We start from the raw sequence: 6870 nt of genomic DNA, 5'->3' as shown, positions 1-6870 counted from the left end.
CGGGTGCGCAACGCGCCCTGCAGCCTCTGTCCTTGGCGTGGGACTGGGAATGTCCCACAATAAACCCTGCTTCACAGGCAGGTGTTATCCGCACGGCTCCACTCTGCACCATGGACAGGAATGCAGTCATGCTCTGTGTCCACCAACACCCTTAGATGGGATTACAAGCATTGAAAGAATATAAACATGAGCGTGGAAAAGTTTCCAGGATGCCACAGGCAGCATCCCAGGACAGGGAGACAGAGACTCCTCCCCACTCAATTTACTCCAAGAGCTGTTCGGGGAAAACAGGGAAAGCCAGGCAGAGGCCGTGGGGCAAGCCTGGCATTATACTGTAACAATATTGTAGTGGCCTGACATGGTGACAAAAACTGAAGCTATCACCTCACTTTAATAGTGTAGCACCAGCATTTTGCAAGAAATCTAAATGTGCATGGTTTTTTTCCCCTCAATCACCAGCATCTCTGTGAGAGAAAAGAACCTAGCTCTGAAACACTCGTTTTATTTTTCAGGAATGAAAAGCCCCAAACCTTTTGCTGCCCCTTTTACCCCTGCATGTAAGGGGAGCTTCACAGCTGCACCACGAGCAGACACCCGAGTGGGTTGTCTGAAGGTGGTTACAAAAGGTCACTCTGCAGAGTGCTCAGTGATCTTCCAACAGCGTGGGGGATGCATATTTTCTTGGAATAATCCTCTCTTTATTACCCCATAAAACTGGCAGAAACTTCTCCTTTGTATACAGCAAGTCAGCTCGATGACATTGAAGCCAGCCTGGAAAGTTATTTTGGCTTCCTCTGCCAAATCAGATCTCAAAAGTCAGGTAAAGCTAAACCAGATTGTAGTGTTTATGTTTTAGCTCTGTAACATTTTAATTGGAAACATTCGATTTCCAGCATTGTTAGGCACCCAAAGACCTGTTTGGGCCAGCGGGATCTTTCAGAACTATTTCCCTCTGTGCCTGGTAAATGAACTGAGTTGTAAAAACATGGACATGGTCACTGTGGAGTCACTGCTGGCCCTGTGTCAGTCACAGCTGGATCAGTCTGGGTGGGCTCAGTCTTAGACACCGAGGAACTGGTCATGAGGGGAGACCCTGAGGTGGAGCTCAGGGTGGGCTCCGAGCTCAGCCAGCCCCTCGCAGGGAGGGGGGTGTTCCCACCTGCGGGGACTCCCTGATGTGCTGCTCAGGTGCTCAGGGACACTGCAGCTGTGCAGGGATCGGCAATCTCCAGGACTTAGCCCCTCTCTTTCAAGGCATCAGATGAGACTGGATCCTCCCTCTGCCCTCAGTTCATTCACAGGTGAAGAAACCTGGTGTTAAGACAATTCCCAAACAGAATGTCACACTTCAGTGCTCCTGCTGACTGCTGGAGTGGCCCAGGAATGTTCATGGCTGCACTATGGTCAAATCTATTTGTGTTTCCATTCCTAAAGCTCAACAGACAGTGCCCACAGATGGAGACAGGATGTCGGACTGATGTGCCTTCCTCACATTCTCAAAATTATACAAATTGTGTGAGCAGGAGTCAAAAAAATAGCTTCCTTCTCTATTTAACCCCATCAGGGATCATTAAGATTTTTTCACATTCCCTTAAGCATACATCTTGCTGGGATCTTCCAGACATGCCTCTCTCAATCAATTCTCTGCTTTAACTGGGGGTTGAATTATTAATGATTTCATCTTCTGAGAACGGCAGTTCTTCAGTATAAAAATCTTCATGCTCAAAAACCCAAAGCTGTCTGTGAAAATGCAGCAATCTGATGCTCAGCTGTGATTTAAATGGCAAAGTCACTGGAAGTTCACAAGGCTTATTACTGACTGGGGGAATATAATTATCTCCAATTACAATTAAAGAAAGCAAACCCCCCAGTACAAGACACTCAGGGCCCTCAGTGAGCCTGAGATTGCAGACACACTCAGCTGTACAACCCTCCCAGCCCCGAATAAGCCTGAGGTTTTCTTTTCGAAGGACATACATGTTTCTGTTTCATAACAATAGATTCCAAGAGATTTTCCCCATAATAAGGCTAAAAATACTTGCCCAGGCCCCATGAGAAATTAACCCTTGCCTGTTTCTAGCAAGCTTGTAGTTCCTTAGCTGATAGCAGCTATTTTAAAAGTTTGCTGTTCAGCAAGCAGGCAGGTATCTGACCTACCACAAGATTCCAAAAACCACCCCCTCAACTGCAAATAATCTGAGAACAGGGAAATTGGTTTGGTGATTCTTCCTAATGCTGTGGATAAAAAGTGTGCACGGCCTTTACATTATTGATATTAAAAATAACTCATTTTATACTTCTTTTAGTCGTTAGAAATCTCAAATAAACTTCCGTGTTCTTCTAATCAACATCATTGTCGGTTCTTCTGACCTGTAAGACACAGAAAATTCCATTTTAAAGGGTGGCAGTGCCAAGCAGGGCAGGGGAGGCTGCTGTGTGCCACTGCCCTCACTTACTGCAGGGCTGCTGTGTGACTCTGCCATCCCTTCCTGCATCAGGAGAAGACAATGTAGACCATGAGGGCACAGCCCACGATCCAGCCGAGCGCCAGCAGCACAGGGACCACCAGGCGGGACAGCGGGGCCTGGGCTGGCACAGAAAAGAGGGTCACGTTACATTGACAGGGAACTTGCTAAATGAATCCCACCCAACCCAGGACTGTCACAGAGCAAAGGGACACCCGGCAGCTCAGGCCACACAGGCTGTTTCCAGCACGGAGTCACCATGTCCTGGGGCCTTCCAGTGAGAATCCAAAGCCCAGAGGGGACAGGGAGGAGATGAGCACAGGGCTGCCCTTCAGCTCCACAGGAGAACATCCTCACTGGACTTACTGACAGCAGAGCCTGGACCCGAGCCCTGACACCTGCAGCACCTGCCAGGAGCTTCCCTGGGCTGGTGACAGTAAACCAAAAATAGTAATTATTTAAAAATGCAGCCAGTCCAGATCTGTGTGCCTGGGGCTGCAGTGAGGAGAGGCTGGATGGGCTCCCACATCCCAAAGGGAGGCTGGCAGCGGCTGCACACCAGGCATTCCCAGCTCATCTCTCTGCCCACCATAGCCCTCTCCTATCCTGCCTCCACGGTGTTAGGGGGTAGCTCAGGTTGAGGTAATTACCCACTGCAAAGGTGTTCCCTCCTTTCCAGAAGGAAAATATCACAATGCAATGGGGATGTCCCAGGGTGGCTGAGCCACCACCCCTGTTCAGGCTGCTCAGTGGAGCCCAGCGCAGGCCATGGTTCTCTATGGAGCACATGGGAAGCAGGACTGGCTTTACATAAATAAATCTCCATGCAACATCAGAATTTTAGAGACCCTTCTATCAGTTTCCAGCAAACAGCAGACTCTTGCCAGAAAGCAGAATAACAACCTTTGAGATCCTATTACTTACCAATATATTACAGCCTCTTACAGCACATCTTTACACAGTTAATGGTTTTTGAAGGGATTAATAAATTATGTAAAACAATTCACAACACCTTGCACAGTTTAGATCAAGCAGGCAGACTTGGAGGGAAGCTTAATAATTTAAGGATTGCCACATTGTTCTTCTAAAGCTCAGCAAACCTGTCTCACCATGACACTGCACAGTGTGTCTGCCAGAGGGGGAGAGAGAGCACAGAGAGAGATCTGCATGTGCTGCCATGAAAACATTAAAAACATTAACAACCACACAGCAAACAAATCCTGCCCTGAAACTGGGTGTCCTCTTGCCCCAGGGGAGTCCCTCATGTGTTTCATTTAGAGACAGCTACTGCTTTGACACTGTGTACAGTGAAGCTGCTGGGGATCATTTCCCTGAACTTGCCATTTCTCCAAAGGTCTAATCACAAACACAGGGCTGGGCTCTGCTGGGCTGCACGGAGGGGCTTGTCAGAGCTCTGCTGATGCTGCTGAGGCTACTGACTATGGGGGCTTGTAATGGGAGCTCCAGTTTAAACCAGTATCAGGGTAATTTCTGGGGCTATCAATGAAAACTCAGATAAATAAACAGTGTTCAGCATCCTGTTGTACCTTAGCAAAACTCACTCTCCCTAGACACCAGAGTCAATGGTGAAAAAAACCAGGAGATAAGTCCTTAAAAACTTTGAACGTAGCTAAGAAGACATATTAAAAAGTTCCCTTTACAAGTGTTACCTGAGTAACTGTGCACACAGCACACACCACAGCTACAGCTGTAAATTTAAGTGAAATAAATAAAAAATGACAACAGATATAAAATGCATTTTTATGAACTGCCTTTTCTCCTTAGAGAGAGTGAAGTGTGCTTACAATGGAAAGGTCATTATTAAAATTTCATTTTGCTCTGACACTTGAGCTTTGTGGGGTTAAAATCTAAATTATTCTGTGTTTACATAGCACTACAGTTGGAGCTCAGCTACACACAATATAACCAAAATGCTGTCAAACATAACTCATTTCACACACTGTTCTATTGTATTAGCTAACTTGGAATGACAACTAGAGAAAATAAACAAAACTAGTAGGAGTCGAAAATACAGGAGGAACCCAAGCTGTTAATAGAATTAGCTTTTAAAGTGATTACACTTTCATACTGAAAAGTAAAATATATATCATGTATCAGACAAGAATACAAGTAGCTGAGTATGTTCACACTGCATTGCTCAGCTCTATTAATTTCAGTATATTATCACATTAACGTCTAATTGTGCCTCTTACCTGGTTCTGCCATTCCCCCTCTGCTAGTTTAATGGCAGGTTAAGGTTTGCCTCTGCAGTTGCTCTGGGAGCCCTGGGATGCTTTAAATAGAGCAATATTTGGAATGTGCTGCAGCTGCCTGGCTCACTGGTGCCAGGGGTTGGCTATAAGCATTCAATTGTCTAAAAAGGCAGGAATTCAGGGGTTCAAGGTTACCTCTGCCTGTTCTTCCAACTGCACCTCTATTTCAGAGAAATCTGACTAAAGATGGGTCAGCTTATAAAAGAGGGAGGGAAACAAGGGTGAAAATTGCTTTATGGTCTCTTTATAGCCGTGGTAAGTTCAGACATTCCTCCTGACCACCCCTGTAATTCCAGTATCACAGGGATCTGGTGTGTTCTGAGTTCCCCAATCTTCTCTCATCCCGCTCCAATGAAAAGCCCAGCCAAGCCCTGTTCAGGATCCCTGTGCAGGATTCCTGTAGTTGTTAATTCTCTGCTAAGCACCACCAGCTATCTCATACTTGCAGGAGAAGTAAAATCCAAAGGAAGGGCTGCTTTGCAGGGATCCCTCCACAGGGGCAGAGCAGGGGGGCAGGAACATGTCCAACATCACGGCTACAACACACCTGGGAGGGACAGCCCTTCCCCAGACACCACCTAAGGAAGGGGATTTCATTACTGCTTCTCCAAAATGGGAGCAATCTCAGGGCTATGGAACACTTTATTATGCCATGCACAGTTCAGCCTATCATAACATTTTGAGACACGAGAATAAACTCTGAGCTTTACTTTCTTTGTCTGGCTTTGCTATAAAGCAAATCCTTTTGGGATAAGATCCAATATGTTGTAAAAAGAAATATGACTCTGTGTAAAATATTTATTAAAAAAAAAAATCTCTGATACAGTAACTTTGTTGGCTGCACAGCTGCTCCTGTAAGAATCCTATCTGTTTCGGTTCTGCTAATTATATATATCCATCTGATCTCATGGAAATAATTTCCACCAGGAATCATGTATTCCTGACAAGACCATCTGACCTTCATGGATTGGGATCCTTCCAGGCCCAGTTGCCACAAGCAAGGGCAGCGAGTCATTGTTGCTCACACCAGTTTGGGTAACTGCTCCCCAGTCAGTGCTGTCCTGCACATCCAAAGCTGGACTTAAAGGAGATAAAAGCTGTAACTGCAGCAAAGAATAGAGTAACAATATAGACATTATTTTAAACAACACGTCTTCTGTTGGGAACTGAGGAATGAACTGCAGACATCAATTCTACAATAGAGCTCAGTCCAACAGCCAAAAAAGAGCAGAGGGACAGCTTCAAAATATAAAAACGAGGAGAGGACACAAGGCTTAAGAAAATACTCAGAATGATCCGTGGCAAAACGCATCTACTGCTTTGCTGATGAAGAACAACACACAAGAACAACAATTCCCTCATTTCTATTTGTGTTTCCAATTACGTGATCTTTTTTATATTTTCCCTCTGTGTTTGTGCTGGGACACTGAGATACTCAACATCCAGAGTTACACTCACACGGGCAGTTGGGCTCAGACAGATTGGTCTCAGGGCAACCTTTGGGGCAGCCTCTGGGACTTCATTCGCATTAACTGCTTAAAGCTGGGAATCACTTCAAATGCTTGAAATGTCTACAGTGCTTTAAGGGAATTGGGGCCAAAATTAGGGAGGAACAGAGTAAGGCAGCAGGGCTGCAAAGCTTTCTGTAAGAGAAGTGATTCTAAGGGGAAAAATCCTTTTAGTGCCTGGTGTTTGGGCAGGAACTGTCAGAACCTCACTGACCTCCCCCCACTTTGCAAGGCAAGTTGGCCATTTTTTATGTTAAAATATCCAATATGTTTAGAGCACATCCCAATCTTCATCACTGCACCAGTACCCAGAGATCAAATACTGGAATGTCACATTTCTGTCTTTGTTACTGTACTTGTAACCTCTGGGAATCTGCACCCACATGCAGGAGGCTGGCAAAGAAATGCTTTGTTTTACAAATTCTATATGATCCCTATAAATAACTGCAGCCTACACTGCTTTACAGGAGATTAGAAGGACAGACCAACTCATCTTCACAAAGGGAATGCTCCAAGTAATAAAGTCTTTATAGCTTTGTAATACTGGTATTAATTTTTAAATCACATTTCTTTCAATTGATCTTTTTCCTTAAAGAAAAAATCCTGATTTACTAGCGAATCAAA

At 45.2% G+C, this 6870-nt stretch overlaps 1 long non-coding RNA gene across 1 annotated transcript; it reads right to left on the bottom strand.

The window, feature by feature from the left end:
- Positions 1-181: 181 nt before the first annotated feature.
- Positions 182-4908, bottom strand: LOC108446775. Its single transcript, XR_001862073.1, has 3 exons — positions 4679-4908; positions 2457-2589; positions 182-2370 (listed from the first exon to the last, which is right to left on the bottom strand). It is a non-coding gene; the product is annotated as an uncharacterized LOC108446775 (long non-coding RNA).
- Positions 4909-6870: the final 1962 nt, after the last annotated feature.

The sequence above is a fragment of the Corvus brachyrhynchos genome, unplaced genomic scaffold (genome assembly GCF_000691975.1).
Source record: "Corvus brachyrhynchos isolate BGI_N302 unplaced genomic scaffold, ASM69197v1 scaffold544, whole genome shotgun sequence".
Classification (NCBI taxonomy): domain Eukaryota; kingdom Metazoa; phylum Chordata; class Aves; order Passeriformes; family Corvidae; genus Corvus; species Corvus brachyrhynchos.
Note: the sequence above shows the minus strand (reverse complement) of the source record. Positions and strands in the feature narration are given on the sequence as shown.